We start from the raw sequence: 17,029 nt of genomic DNA, 5'->3' as shown, positions 1-17,029 counted from the left end.
TGATCATTTTCACCTCTATCAGATCACCAGCAAGGTGATCTGATAGAGGTGTATAAAGCCTTGAATGGTTTAAGCATGCTCAATGCTGATGGGATTCTTCCTCTAGCTCAGAAAAATCACCTGAGAGGGCATAAATTCAAATTGAGGAAAGACAGATGTAGGATAGACGTGAGGAAATTTGCCTTTAGCCAGCGGGTGGTTGGTTGGTGGAACAGACTTCCATCCCTTGTGGTGGAGGTTGATAGCCTAAATAAGTTTAAGGCTCAGCTGGACAGGTATTTGGAACAAACAGAGGGGTGAAGTGGAAGTGGGTGTTTTTTTTTTTTTTTTTTTTTGGCTGATGCTGCATAAGCTTGCTTTCTTGCATCAAATGCCTCTACTAATGCTAATAAGGTAAACTTCATAAGTCTACTGTTACTCTCTAAGGTTTTATATTTGTGCTCTCTGGATCTTGTGTCACTCACCTGTAAAAATAATTCCTCCTCCTTTGTTCTTTTTATTAATCCCCCTCAGCACCTTATACACTTCAATCAGTTTCCCCCCTTCAAGGTGTCAATTTGCTATGCTATGCAGACCACTTCTTCAAAGCTGCTCCTCATAGGAATAATGCACTCTTCACCTATCTGGTTGCCCTTTGCATCTTTTTCAGATGTTCTATACCTTAGATGTGGCAAATATTGATAAGAATGTGTTCACACTGTCTTACGGAGAGAGATCTATCTTCCGCTCTACATTTGTAAAATTCTAATAAATCATAGGCAGAACACTGTTTGCCCTTCTTGTTGTCTGCTTATCCTGCATATTGAACTAAATGTCTTTCTGTATTGTAATCCTACAGTCTTTGTCATTTCGTAGTCATTTTAGTTGCTGTTTTTCAGACTGCAGTTTTATTTTGTTCAAATCCTTTTGAAGCGGCATAGCCTAGTTCTGACCATTAACCATCACACCAGCCTTCAAATCAAGCAGACTTTGACAGCTTTCCCTGTAAATCCTCAACAATATCATTTAAGAAGATAAACGAGAAGTCCAAGCACCGATCCTTGAGAACCCCACTTGCTACTTTCAGTGGTTATTTTATTTATTTTTTTCCCTTGATTGTTAATATTGTTACTTTAAAAGTTAATTGCTGGTTTATTGTTATATTAAAAATTTTGAAAAAACTTTGTTTTTTCGTATCTAATATGTATAATTTTTTTCTATTACTTCTCTTAAATAGAAAACTGGAACATTTGAAATATTATTTCAATGCACACCGATAATCTTCTCTAATTACAGTCAAAAGGGAGTGCTGTGGTTCAGGGGAGAACTGAGGGGGGCAGTTGCCCTCTGAATCACAGTCTATTAAAATGCACTGTTTGCTTGATGTTTGCGGAGCAGTCGGGTACGGGACATGATACTGCCAAGGGGGATGTCTTTGTGTGTGCACGATGTAAGGAGTGCAAGGAAATCAGGCGACAACTCAGCGTTGTTATGGGCCTTTATGAGAGCTTGAAGGACAGGGTGGATGCCCTCGAAGGAAATAAATTGAGGGGCCCATCAAGCTCTCAGCTGCCCACATCAACGCCAGAGCTTGCACTTGGTCATCAGGCAACACAGAAGCAGCCCCCTAGGCAGAATGCGCTGGTCCCACAGGAACTAGTAGTTGTTGGTGACTCTATTGTCAGGGAAACGGGGAACATCCTTTGTAAAAAGGATAGGTGGAATAGGACCAGGGTATGTCTGCCAGGGGCAAAGGTTGATGACGTTGTAGAACGGATATCATCTTTTAAGGGCACAAAAGGTGATATAGTTGTACACGTTGGCACTAATGATATTAAGAGTAGGAGACCGGCGGAATTACTTAGCAAGTACAGGTCACTGTTGAAAAAAAGCCGTGAATTAGGGTTGAACTTGAAAGTGTCTGCAATTCTGCCCAGACACGATAGGAGGGAGTATATGATGAGAGCCTTGTCGATCAATTCGGCCCTGGAGGGATTGTGCAAGGCTCAAGGGGTAGAATTTTTTTCAGCCTGGACTGTACTTGTTAACAGGAGAGATTGCTTCTACAGGGATGGGATACACTTAAATAGAAAGGGTGCAAGAATTTTTGCTGATGCTGTCGAGGCAGTGTTAGGTGGGTCGGAAAACTGCTAGTTGGGGGGGATACAAGGACTAATAGATTAACAGTAGCCAGTGGCAGAGGTGGAAGTGATTCTTGCACTGCTTCTATTGAAATGAGCAGAAGTCTGAAAAACAGGATGCAGGATATTTCAGAGACTGCTGGTAGTCATTGCGGTACAAGTAAACACATGGGTTGTGTTAGGGTAGCTAAGAATAGAAACAGGTGCATGTGTACCTGCGTGTACACCAATGCTAGGAGTTTGGTAAATAAATTTGATGAATTTGAGGTATTGCTCAAAACATCAAAGGCAGATATTGTTGGGATATCAGAGACGTGGTGTCACACAGATATAAGTAATGCGGAACTGGAATTTGGGGAATACAATGTGTATAGAAAGGATAGACAGGACAGGAGGGGAGGAGGGGTTATGCTATTAATTAAGAAACACATAAAGTCCAAGGAAGTGAAGCCAGTCGACATCGATGGACAGGGCAGCGTCGAGTCAGTTTGGTGTGACATAAGCATAGGGAAATCAAAATTGAGAGTAGGAGTGTGCTATAGGCCTAATGACTCTGAGTATAATAAGATATTGTACAGGGAAATAGAGTGGGCCAGTAAATCAGAGAGTCTTATAATGGGGGACTTTAATTTCCCAGATATTGACTGGAATTTGTGGGTTGGTCACTCGCACACTAGCAAGGCTTTTGTGGATTTATTGGATGATTGTTTTCTACATCAGCATGTTCGTGAGGCAACGAGAGGGAGCAATACTCTTGATCTGATTATCAGTAGTGATTCCTCATGCATTAAGAACCTGCAGATAAATGAACCACTAGGTGGCAGTGATCACAGTGTGTTGAAGTGGGATTTACTCAAGGAGGTAACTACCATCAGAGGTAAAGGGAAGGGTTTTTGTTTTCGTAAAGGCGACTATGATGGTCTGAGACAGTATTTAAATTCTATACAGTGGGACCAAGTGATGATGTTACCAACAGCAAACTCAAAATGGGAAGCATTCAAGGAACTAATCTTGGAGGCTACCAGGCTTTACATACCAACTAAGAAATATTGTTCAAGGTTTAGGCCTAAATGGTTGTCAGATGAACTAATGAGACATGTGGCAGAGAAGAAAAATGCATGGGATACATACAAATTAATGGGTGACATGGAAGCCTATGATAGATATAAGTTGGTCTGTAACCAAGTCACAAAGGAGATTAGGCAGGCAAAGGCAGACTATGAAAAATCCTTGGCAAAGGATGCAAAGAAAAACAGAAAAGAGTTCTTTACATACTTGAACTCGAAAAGGAAAGGGATGAATCAGATTGGTCCACTGGATATTGATGGTTCAACAGTTGAGGATCCTGCTCAGGTGGCTAACAATCTAAACGAGTATTTTGCATCTACATTCACGCATGAGGAGTTATTCAGGAAGGAGAATGATGTAGGTAAAGTAAACATTGGCAGTGAGCTGGATGATTTTGTAATAACTGAGAGGAAAGTGGAGGAGAGATTGTTGGGGATAAACATAAAAAAGGCACCTGGGGTGGATGGGATCTATCCAGTTATATTAAAGGAGGCAGCAAAGGAAGTAAGCAAACCCTTAGCCATAATTATGAGAGCTTCCTTGGACTCAGGGGAGGTACCTATGGACTGGAGATGTGCAAATGTGACCCCAATTCACAAAGGAGGTTCAAAGGCTGACACAAGTAATTATAGACCTGTTAGTTTAACTTCTGTTCCAGGTAAATTAATGGAGGCACTGGTTAAAGAAGCACTGCAGGATCATCTAGACAAGAATTCAGTTATAGCTCAGACGCAGCATGGTTTTGTTAAGGGCAGGTCTTGCCTGACCAATTTGATTGGATACTATGATGTAGTCACAAAAGAACTGGATGCAGGGAATAACTTTGATATTATATATTTGGATCTTAGAAAGGCTTTTGATACTGTTGCACATGGAAGACTGCTGCACAAATTGGAGCAGTGTGGCATTGGAGGCAAATTGCTGCTATGGATAAGGGGATGGTTGAGTGGCAGAAGACAGAGAGTGGTAATCAATGGACACTGCTCAACGTGGACTAATGTTATTAGTGGAGTTCCTCAAGGTTCAGTGTTGGGTCCGTTGTTGTTTTCGGTGTTTATGAATGATATTGATGATGGGATATCAAGTTTAATGTCCAAGTTTGCAGATGATACAAAGGTTGGCAGGGTCGTTAAGGACAATACTGACGCTATGCTGCTGCAACAGGATCTGGACAGGTTGAACAGATGGGCTGAGAGGTGGCAAATGAGGTTTAACATCGACAAATGTAAAGTGCTGCATATGGGAAACAGTAACCCCACAGCAACGTATCAACTCTGCGGTACTACACTGACAGTGGTGGAGAATGAAAAGGACCTGGGGGTAATTGTGTAGGCAGATATGAAGTTCTCTGAGCAGTGCAGACGAGCTGCAAGAGTAGCTCATGGTGTCTTGTCAATGATATACAGGAATTTTTCTAGCAGGGATAAGGAGGTGATTATTCCCTTGTATAAGGCAATGGTAAGGCCACATCTTGAGTACTGTATACAGGTCTGGAGGCCTCATTTCAAGAAGGATGTAGAGCTGCTGGAACGGGTACAGAGAAGGGCAACAAGATTAGTAAATGGAACAAAGGGTTGCTCTTACGAAGAAAGGCTTAAGTTTTGCAAATTACAGAGTCTGGAGACTAGGCACCGGCGAGGTGATCTGATAGAGGTGTATAAGGCTTTGAATGGTTTGAGCATGCTCAATGCCAATGGGATTCTTCATCTTTCTCAGAATAATCACCTCAGAGGGCATAAATTCAAATTGAGGAAGGACGGATGTCGGATAGATGTGCGGAAATTTGCCTTTGGCCAGCGGGTGGTTGGTTGGTGGAACCGACTTCCATCACTGGTTGTTGAAGTTGATAGCCTAAACAAATTTAAAGCTCAACTGGACAGGTATTTCGAACGAACGGAGGGGTGAAATGGGAGTGTTTTTTTTTTTTTTTTTTTGTTTTTTTTGGCTGATGCTGAATAAGCTTGCTTTCTTGCATCATATGCCTCTGCTAATGCTAATGCTAAAAGCAATGCTAAATTTTCTGCATCAAAGTTACACCTCAGTCACTACAGGTGTATCCAAGCCTGTTCATAAAAAGTTACACAAGTTATGAAATGCTCAGAAAGATCTTGATATTTACCATCTCTCCTTTGTTGAATTTAATGGGGGGTTTATTTCTTCCTTTGGAATTTTTCAAATGTTACTGAAGTGATACAGGGTTAAAAGTTTTTTTGTTGAAATTTAATTTCAGTGGAATCTGCTTAAAGATTTGCTTTCATACTGTTGTTTTACGTTGAATATGGTGTAAGAACTTCAAAATAATATTTAGTAGAAATTATTGTACAGCACTACATTTCAGGCTAATTGAATTATCCCATTTTTTAACAAAATTAACGATATAGTGACATATTTAAAGGTATAACCTTGTTTGTTTTCCACATTTAAAATCACTGTACTTGTTTAAGTACAAAGAGAGCTGCATAACATTCAGAAGAATGTAGTACACTACCACTGAAATAGTAAGTAATGATACTTTATATCTGTATGCAACCAAAAAAAAATTACCCACCTTGCATCTTTTCAAACTATCATATTGAACTATTATACTTTTAGATAAGAAGTATACTTGTACACTTTCTATTAAAGTATTCCCCAATAAAAATATGAACTACTTCCAGCCATCTGGCACCCTGTGGAATCAGTCAGTGAAGCATGTACCCCTGAGCTCATGTGGAGAACCAGTACCTAATAATGCGATCAATACAGAGCTCTCAGAAGTAGTGTGGATGGTAATCAGCCATTCATCCATCCTGTCTGCTAAATAATTTCTCGTTTCCATATTGTCATTTCTACCATAATCCTGGTATTGCGTCCAGTAAAGAGCTACACTTATCTCTGTCTGGTAGGATTTTACATGTTTGAGACACGTGCAGAATCCTAGCAGCAGTTTTCATAATTGCCTTGTTAACACAGGGAACCCCATTAAGCATCTGAGCAAACCCCTCTTAAAACTGGTGGGTTATTATTATCCTCAGATGGTCCACAGTACCTTTTTAATTTACTGTGCCTTTAACCTCTGGAACTGATTGTGCAGGGTCTTAGAGATCTCACACAATCTTCATCAGTATTCTGCTCATTGTCTACTCCACCCAGCCCCCACAACTGAAATTTTCTATAAATCAATAAATTTTTCTTTGATTTAGCCAAAGAAAATTTCAGAAGTCTTTATTAGTTGTGTTAAAAAGCAATAATGCAGCACCGAGTTAAGCCTAGTCTTGACAATTAAATGCTGAAAACCATGAATTTAAAATTGGCAGGCACCTCTCGTGCCTAATCATTAATGCATTATGGCACTTTCCAGCCATTGCCCCTCCTCTCTTTGCATTACAGAAGAGTGGCTGATGTCAAATGGTTGAATTATGCAAGTTTTTCAGTTAGCATTTCAGTCACTTTCCATCAAATATAATTAAGATAATACCGTATGCAAATAGGAGTGAAGAAAAAAAAAAGTCTAAAGCCCATGGAGATTTTCTATTTTCAAAAAATAATTTTTTTTTAATATAAAAAAAAAGAAATTTTCACACAATTCTGTTCAGAAAAATTTTGAAAATATAGGTGACATCAAAAAAGAACAAATTTCAATTATTTTTCCAATTTTTAAAATGATAAATGGGATAATTTTTACCCCATTAGCATGTACAGTATTGAAAAGAATCACTGGTGTACCTGGTTAGTGTCAAATTATGCATAATTCCTTACCACTTCATTGAACTTGATCAAAGTGTTTACTACATTTTTTCTATTTCCAATTCTCTCTCACTCTCAAGAGTTCTGCTTAATTATGAATAACATTAGTCAAAAAAAACTTCCCATATCACCTGTCCATCCCCTCCAATAATTTGCATAGTTCTTCAGTTTGTTCAAATTGCCCACTTCCACAACAAAGATGGGAGTTTGTTCTAATAATCAGAGACAAATACATATGTATTGTAATATATACAACTATTGTACAAAATACATAATAATACAAACAGTTTAAAACAAATTAATTCTCAGCAGACAAGCAAAGTAGGGTTGAACAGATTCTATCCTGAAGAGGATAATCAGGAAACTGCTACAGCTGTATGTGATGGTACATGTCCTGTATCTTCTGAGACCTGTATGCTTTATCATCACAGAACTCATTGTGGGGGGATCAATCTTCAAGATGTATGTTTGGAGGGCATTAGCCAGAAAAAATCTAAGCATGGCTAAATTCTGTAATGAACAAAGGACGTGGAACAGCCTAGGGCCCACAACAAGACTGTGGGCATCAAGATGATCAGTGAGGAGCTGACAGATGTGTAGATTTCTTGCCTTAAGCATCTGATTCCAAGGTTTGCATATATTATAGATCTCAACATGGTGAAAGGGTTGCCATTAACATGGTTTGTACCGCCTTAAAATCCAATACTTGATACCAATAAATTTTTTGATGTTTGTTAGTAAGGGAAGCAGAGGACCAGTTATTGAGGCATACATGGGAATCGGAACAAGACTATGTAGCGAGTGGCAAGTTTGTAGTTGGTTTCTCCAGTAATTACCTGTCTTGTCGCCCACATTTCTGTTTCTGACAGAGTTTCAACCTTAGTGTTGGCAAAGTGCTGTTGGAAGGTCAGCCTTCATCCCATGTAAGCTCTAAATCAGTGTGGTGCAAGACCCTAATATCATTGATGTAGATGTCTGTGTTCTTCAATTTGATGAAAGATGTTTGAGCTGAATTAGTCAGGCTTATGGATAGGCCAATATTCTCAAGATAAAGGTCAAGTTCTATTAGGGCAGTGCCGTAGGCATTGATACCATCAGATTTTTCGCTGTATTTGGATGAGATTAAGAGTGCAATCTGCGTAAGTGCTGCAATCAGGATGCATACAGAGAAAGGGATATAAACAATATACTGGGCAGAAAGGATGCCAACTTGGGGGACTCCTCCGTAGATGATGTTCGATTGGAAGGTCAAAATAAGCCTTGTATTCTGAAACACCTTTCAGGTATTGTCATCAAGACATTGATTGAGATATTGTTGAAAGCAGCTTTAATGTCTAAAAATATTACATCTATCTGTTCTTTGCGTTCAGTCATTTGGATCCAAAATAGTGTCCATTAAATTTGTCACAGTAGATCTCTTTGGAATCATTGTGTAAACATGGAGGTCTTTTTCAGAAACAATGCATGACAAGAAATGGCAGCAGAGTCTTGTATACCCATGAGGGTGCCCCATATATAGAATGGTGGACAAAAAAAAACTGCATCACTTGTGAATTTTGCAAATTATGTGTTTTGTTCTGCATTGTGGGTTGCAGAAATGTTCGAAATGCATTTGTTAGATGGGTTATATGTGTCTGTGAATGAAACCGATAAAAAGACTCGACCTGCCATAAATATCTTCCCAAAGGGTAAAATGCGTAATTAATGGAAATATGAGAAATAATGCAAATGGCAATCGTGACAACCAAACATACATTTCATTGCATTTACGTGTACAAACAAATGACAAGTTAACGTAATAGCATTATGTACTGTAAATCAGCAAAATAAGGCCTCAGTATTTTGTTCCTCCTTGAGCTGCAATTACAGCCTTGCAACGATCTGACAAAGTTAATCAACTTCTGGATATACATTGCCCAATTTCGTGGTACCACACCCTTGCAATGCTCTCCTGCAGCTGAATCTTATTTGTAGACTTCTGAGCAATTTTATTATGTACCAGCAATTTTCAACTGCACCTTAAGGGTGAAAAACGGGAAAACATTGGTGTATGTTTTAAGCCTTGTGAGACAAGAAGACAAATTCTTTATTAAATTTAAATAGCATAAAACTTATCAAGTTTGCTGTGTGGCAAGGTGCTGAGTCCTGTTGAAAAATGCAGTTTTGGTTGTTAGTGTGATCCATAATAACGGGTTTCAGGCACTCCTCCAAGATAGCAGTGTAGGTTTCTGCATTCGCCGTTTTGTTAGACTTAATTTGTTCCACCACTTTGCTTGTTATGCATTTCCAGACCATCTGACCGGCAGGAAACTTTATAGTTGGTGTTATGCAAACAAGATGGTATGCCTCCGATTTTCGTCTTTTGATATATTGCTTCCCGTCTGAGCCGTACAGGTTGAATTTTGATTCATCACAAAAGATGACGATGTCCCATTGCTGTTTTGTCTATGAAACATTCGTTTTAGCCCAAGCAAGTTGCTTCTTCATTTGTTGGGTCAACGAAGGCTTCTTGGACCAATAGGCATGCAAACCACATTCTGCAAGTCATCTTTAGATAGTTCGTGCACTTGTTTCAACACCAGTTTTAGATCAGGAGCACTGGCATTGTGATTATGAAGGCATAGCCGTTTCAAATATCAGTCTTGGAAAGGTGTAGTCACTCTCTTACGACTTGATCCAGGTCTTCTCTTCACATCACTGGTTTCACACTTTAATGTCAGCACCCGGGATACTGTTGACTGGTGGCAGCCTATTTTATCAGCGAAACCACCTTCCAGGGACATAAACAGCTACACTTTTTTTCTTAGTGTCAACTGAACATGTGGAGCCATGCTTACACCTCTGCAAAATAGGATACTAATGAGCGTGTATAACCTTCCAATGTCGTATTTATAGAAATGGCTGATGCCATACTTTGCAATTACTGTTTGATGCAATACCTTTGCTTTGTGACAAATAAAATGACTTGTCAAACAATATCTTATACGTTTCACTACAATTTTTACTTTTTTTAAGGTGATGCAATTTTTTTGTCCGCCACTGTATTATGCCTCTAGATTATAAGTGTTCTGTGGTCACTTAACGCTGACTTTCTAGGAGAAACCATGTTGCATTCACGTGAGACCGATTAAATCAGCTGCATTGCGAAAAGTGCCGTAAAAATTCCTCGCATTATTGAAAGATATCAAACTCATGTCTTTTTCTCCTGGTGTGGGGGGGGGGGGACCATGATTAAGCCAACTGTGCTACTCACGTCTGAGTGACACCATGTTTCCACTTTCCCGACAGGGCCTGCATTTGATGACTTAATCAGTACTACAGTTTCAATTTTATTTCAAATGCACCTAGCATTATTGTACATGCATCTCTTAATCTTCGTTGCACTAACACCACCCATGTGTTTAGTTGTTCCATGATGAGCCACAGCATTGCTCGAAATTCCCAAGATTTTGCTTTCCAAGGGGAGCAGAGCAAGAATCACTTGCCTCCGACTACTGCTCTTTTTTAATCAATTAGTCTGTGTAACCCCTTCGTCTCCACATCAATATCTACATCAATTTCCACTAGCAGATTACTAATCTGCACTTCTTTGACCTTTGCATTTTTTTTTTTTTTTAGATGATCATTATTTTGTAAAGAAAGTTAAAACCAAACTATTAACATTAGGGTCACCTGGAAAGTTAATTCATATATCCATGTGTATTGGGTCTGTAAATTGTGTGTATTCTCTGGTTTGCCTGTCCTACTGAACAAAAACCCCCAGTTTCTGGGGGAAAATCCTTGCTAATTACATCTGAGACCAACTAATTCACCCACGGAGGGGAAAAAGCCCATAAAACTTCGTCGCGTCATCGACAGAATTCGAACCAGGGCCTTTTTCATCCGATGTAGGGGGGGGGGGGGGAGGATGGTGACGATACTAATGTGCTACACGTGTAGAGAGTGAAGAGAAACAATGACATCATCCCTGCTAGAAAACGCCCTATAAATCAAGGACAAAATATGCTGTGGGGAGCACTTGGTAAAATCGCCGCCTTCCCTACACAAGGTGGAAAAGACGAGTCCGAATCTATTCAATGGCAGCTTTAATGTCTAAGTTTGGTAATGACAGTAATGATGGTATGCTATTACAAGATCAAGAAAAATTGGTTAGGTGGGCTGAGAAATTATAGTTGACATTTAACATTAACAAATGCAAAATACTGCATATAGATAGTAGTAATCCCAAAGTAACTTATCAACTATGTAGTACTACACACAGAGGTTAGTGAAAAGTTAAAAAGATCTGTGGTAATTGTGCAGTAAGATACGAAGTTCTCTGAGCACTGGAGACATGTTGCCAGGAGAGCACATGGAGTGTGTCAATGATATACAGGAATTTTTTTCTAAGCGAAAAAGAGGTGATTGTATTATTGCATAAGGAAATGGCCAAATCACATCTTTAGTACAGCACACAGGTTTGGCAGCTTCATTTAAAGAAGGATGTAGAGCTGCTGGAGCGGTACAGAGAAGGGCACGAGATTAGTGAAGGGAAAAAAGGTACTCTTACCAAGAAAGTCTTCAGTTCTGAAAATTGCAGTTTCTGGAGATCAGGCATCAGCGAGATGATCTGATTGAGATGTTTAAGGCTGTATATGTATTTAGCAAGCTTAATGCTGACGGGCTTCTTCACTTAGATAGGCTGCTTCACTTAGACAGGGCATCAATTCAAATTTAAGAAGGATGGTTGCAGAATAGATGCCGGATGCGCAGAAGTTTACCTTTAGCCAGTGGGTGGTTGATTGCTCGAACAGACTTATATCAGTTGTTGTGGAAGAGGATAGCTTGATTAAATTCAAGGAAGAAATAGGCAAACCCTTGGAGAGGATCAATAGGTGAAATGGAAATTATTTCATTTTTTTTTTATGAAAACGGCAAACACCAGAGGTATTAGAACCAATAGTACTTAATACTGTGCATGGGTTGTAGATCGAGAAAATCACAGAATATATTTGTTGGCATTAGAATTGAACTTCTGTAGATTGTAATTTTCAGGAAATATTTATGGAGGAAGGTTGTTCCAGAAAACGGAAGTTGAATAAATAAATGGAGAAAGAAGAAAATTTGGTTCTGTGAGTTTCAGGTTGGACAGTAAAAGTACGTTGAGTGGTTACGGCACGTGTTCGGACTGCTTTGAAGGAGATAGCGTGAATTGCAGAAGCCAATTCAGAAGAATAGTGCCCATGGAAAAGGAACAGTCCCTATAGAAAAGACATGCAGCAGATACAGAACGTCTATGAGACAGAGAGTGGGGACACTTTCTTACAGATGAGGCATTAATAAACCTAACTGCCCTCTTTTGTATGGAATCTAGAAGCCTCAGAGCGGTTTTGAGAGCACCATACGAGATGTGGGAATAATATTCCACTTTAGGGAAGATTTGCATTTTGTGCAGAGTGAACTGATGTTCGAAAGAAAAGTAACACAGAGAGGGAAAGAGAAAACAGAGTTTTTTTTAGATGCAGAGGAACCAATATTTGTAATGTACTTATGCCAAGAGAGATTAGAAGTCACAGTAATCCCTAATAGAGATACGTGATTTATTTATTTATTAATAATATCAGTGAAGGCTTATCAGGCTTAATGTCCAAGTTTTCAGATGATACAAAGTTTGGCAGGGTTATTAATTATAGTAAAGACAGCATGCCACTGCAACAGATCTGGAAAGGTTGGGCAGATGGGCTGAGAAGTGGCAACTGAAGTTTAACTTTGACAAATGCAAAGTACTGCATATGGGTAGCAGTAACCCAAGAGAAACGTACCAACTGTGTGGTACTACACTCAGAGAGGTGGAGAATGAAAAAGGCCTGGGAGTAATTGTGCAGTTCTCTGAACAGTGCAGACGGGCTACCAGAGCAGATCATGGAGTTTTGTCAATGATATATAGGAATTTTGCTAGCAGAGACAAGGAGGTGATCATACCTTTGTATAAGGCAATAATCAGGCCACATCTTGAGTACTTCGTACAGGTTAGAGGCATCATTTTAGGAAGAATGTAGAGCTGCTAGAACGAGAACAGAGAAGGGCGACAAGATTGGTGAGAGGAACAAAGAGGTTCTCTTACCAGGAGATGCTTAAATTCTGTAAGTTGCAACATCTGTAGACTAGGCACCTGCGAGGTGATCTGATTGAGATGTACAAGGCCTTGATGAGGATCCATGCTGATGGGATACTTCCGCTTGCTCAGGTTAAGAACACGAGGGGGCATAGATTCAGATTGAGGAAAGACAGTTGTAGAATGGATGTGCGGAAGTTTGCGTTTAGCCAGCGGGTAGTTGATTGCTGGAAATGACTTCCATTTGTTGTTGTGAAAGTTGATAGCTTAAATAAATTTAAGGCTGAACTAGACAAACATTTGGAGTGACTGGATGGGTGAAATGGGAAGGTTTTTTTTTTTTTTTGGCTGATGCCCTATAAGCTTGCTTTCTTGCGTTATATGCCTCAACTAATGCTAATGATTTTGTCTAGAAATCATCTAGTGTCATCTAAGATAAGCATAGGAGCAGAAGAATCCTTTTTGCGAGATATATATCAGACTCAGTTTTAGAAGGATTGAAATCAACTAAGTTATATTTAATAAAACACGCCTGCGTGCTCTGGATTCATAATTTATTTTATTTTGTTACACAGAGCATTAAAACTATGATAAATGAATTAGCTTTCGGCTGGGTGGCAGCCTTCATCAGATTAAAATACTTTGAATGGCAGTTGGAATAGAGATGCACTGCCAGGATGGTGCGTGAGGCACGTGGTTAATTGTTTGTTGATGTTTGTGGCTGTGACGTATGGTGGTGACGTGGCCAGCGTTTGTCTATGGACAGAATTACTGCTTCTGTGATGGGGTTAAGTTGACAACCACTGTTCCTGTTCAACGAGGTATCCGAGCATTTTATACTTAACGATTCCAACCAGGTGCGCCTTAGGTAATGGTGGGACTTGTCTACAACCACGACATCGCGGTGTGGGTCGATGTCGTGGTGGGTTGTCCAGACATGCTCGGCAATAGCTGAATGTTCTACATCCGCCAAACGGATCGCCCTTTTTATGTTTTGAGAGGCGTTTCTCGAGACGACGTCCAGTCTCTCCAAAGTAGCAGCTCGTGCAGTCACGGCAAGAGATGCGATAGACCAAACCACTCTGTAGAAGGGTGGGGACAGGTGTTTTTATGTTGGAAAGGAGAGAACGCAGTTTCTTGTCTGGGAGTTGGATGCACTTTACCCCATGCGATCTTAGGATTCTACCGATCTGCTGTGACAGGTTGGGGTAGTATGGGATGAATGCCCTCGTGGAAGACTCGTCACTGTTGGCGTTGCTGTTGGTCGTCACGTTGTCGCGTGCTTGTAGATCACATCTGTTAAGGACATCGATGGGGTAGCCACACCTCGTAAGGTCTACTTTGACTCTGGTGATCTCTTTGCGCCTTTCATCTGCAGAGCTGGAGTGTGTCCAGGCGCGAGTTAGCAAGGTTCGGGCGGTTGAGAGGAGGTGGCCCCGTGCGTGTGCTGACTGGAAGTTGGTAAATTGGCCAGCACACATAGGCTTACGATAAACTGTCGTCTTCAAGCATGTGTCTTCGCGCCGGACAAGTGTATCTAGGTATGGTATAGAGTTGTTCGACTCCAGCTCAATCGTGAATTTTATGAAGGGCGACAGTGAGTTGAGGTGGGTTAGGAGTCGCTGACCTGAGTCTCTAGGGATCACTACGAACACATCGTCTACGTAGCGACACCAAAAGGCGATGTGATCCGGTGCGTGTGTAAACGCACGTCCCTCTAACTCCTCCATCACGATGTTTGCTGTGACCGAGCTGACAGGGGAACCCATGGCTGTGCCATGTATCTGCTGGTAGATTGAACCATTAAACATGATTGCACCCCCTGTTAAGCACAGTCTGAGGGCGGCGGAAATGTCATCAGGCGTCAGCTTAGTTCTGTCGCTAAGGGTTCCATCATTATCCAAGAGTTGTTTTGCGAAAGAGATGGCAAGTTCCACAGGGATGGAGGTAAAGAGTGATACGACATCGAACGATGCCATGACTTGATCTTGCGAGATGGATATAGTGCGGATCCTTTCTATGAACTCAACACTGTTGGAGACGGTGTAGGTGGTCTTGCCAACTAGAGGAGAAAGAAGTCTCGAGACAAATTTAGACAGCTCGTAAGTCGGTGATCCACAGCAGGATACAATAGGTCTTAGTGGCGTGCCTTCTTTGTGCACTTTCGGCAGGCCGTAAAACCGTGGGATCTGACACCCGGAGGCACGGAGGTGATTACGGGTTGACTGTGTGATTTTCCCTTGCTTCAGCCAAGTGTTGATGAGGATATTCACCTCTGACTCCCATCGTTCCAAAGCCTTGTTGGGGTTGATGGTTAGGGGTTTGTAGACGGTAGTGTCTCGTAAGAGCAGTAAGGCTTTCGCCATGTAATCAGTGTAGTTCATGTAATCAGTGTGGTTCAATACAACTGTAATCAGTGTGGTTCATGTAATCAGTGTGGTTCAATACAGTTGTAATGAACCACACTGATTACATGGCGAAAGCCTTATTACTCTTACGAGACACTACCGTCTACAAACCCCTAACCATCAACCCCAACAAGGCTTTGGAACGATGGGAGTCAGAGGTGAATATCCTCATCAACACTTGGCTGAAGCAAGGGAAAATCACACAGTCAACCCGTAATCACCTCCGTGCCTCCGGGTGTCAGATCCCACCGTTTTACGGCCTGCCGAAAGTGCACAAAGAAGGCACGCCACTAAGACCTATTGTATCCTGCTGTGGATCACCGACTTACGAGCTGTCTAAATTTGTCTCGAGACTTCTTTCTCCTCTAGTTGGCAAGACCACCTACACCGTCTCCAACAGTGTTGAGTTCATAGAAAGGATCCGCACTATATCCATCTCGCAAGATCAAGTCATGGCATCGTTCGATGTCGTATCACTCTTTACCTCCATCCCTGTGGAACTTGCCATCTCTTGCGCAAAACAACTCTTGGATAATGATGGAACCCTTAGCGACAGAACTAAGCTGACGCCTGATGACATTTCCGCCGCCCTCAGACTGTGCTTAACAGGGGGTGCAATCATGTTTAATGGTTCAATCTACCAGCAGATACATGGCACAGCCATGGGTTCCCCTGTCAGCTCGGTCACAGCAAACATCGTGATGGAGGAGTTAGAGGGACGTGCGTTTACACACGCACCGGATCACATCGCCTTTTGGTGTCGCTACGTAGACGATGTGTTCGTAGTGATCCCTAGAGACTCAGGTCAGCGACTCCTAACCCACCTCAACTCACTGTCGCCCTTCATAAAATTCACGATTGAGCTGGAGTCGAACAACTCTATACCATACCTAGATACACTTGTCCGGCGCGAAGACACATGCTTGAAGACGACAGTTTATCGTAAGCCTATGTGTGCTGGCCAATTTACCAACTTCCAGTCAGCACACGCACGGGGCCACCTCCTCTCAACCGCCCGAACCTTGCTAACTCGCGCCTGGACACACTCCAGCTCTGCAGATGAAAGGCGCAAAGAGATTACCAGAGTCAAAGTAGACCTTACGAGGTGTGGCTACCCCATCGATGTCCTTAACAGATGTGATCTACAAGCACGCGACAACGTGACGACCAACAGCAACGCCAACAGTGACGAGTCTTCCACGAGGGCATTCATCCCATACTACCCCAACCTGTCACAGCAGATCGGTAGAATCCTAAGATCGCATGGGGTAAAGTGCATCCAACTCCCAGACAAGAAACTGCGTTCTCTCCTTTCCAACATAAAAACACCTGTCCCCACCCTTCTACAGAGTGGTTTGGTCTATCGCATCTCTTGCCGTGACTGCACGAGCTGCTACTTTGGAGAGACTGGACGTCGTCTCGAGAAACGCCTCTCAAAACATAAAAAGGGCGATCCGTTTGGCGGATGTAGAACATTCAGCTATTGCCGAGCATGTCTGGACAACCCACCACGACATCGACCCACACCGCGATGTCGTGGTTGTAGACAAGTCCCACCATTACCTAAGGCGCACCTGGTTGGAATCGTTAAGTATAAAATGCTCGGATACCTC

This window comes from Mastigoproctus giganteus, chromosome 14 (genome assembly GCF_048544385.1).
Source record: "Mastigoproctus giganteus isolate SK-2022 chromosome 14, ASM4854438v1, whole genome shotgun sequence".
Taxonomy (NCBI): Eukaryota; Metazoa; Arthropoda; class Arachnida; order Uropygi; family Thelyphonidae; genus Mastigoproctus; species Mastigoproctus giganteus.
The sequence above is the reverse complement of the archived record's forward strand: the minus strand, read 5'-3'. Positions refer to the sequence as shown.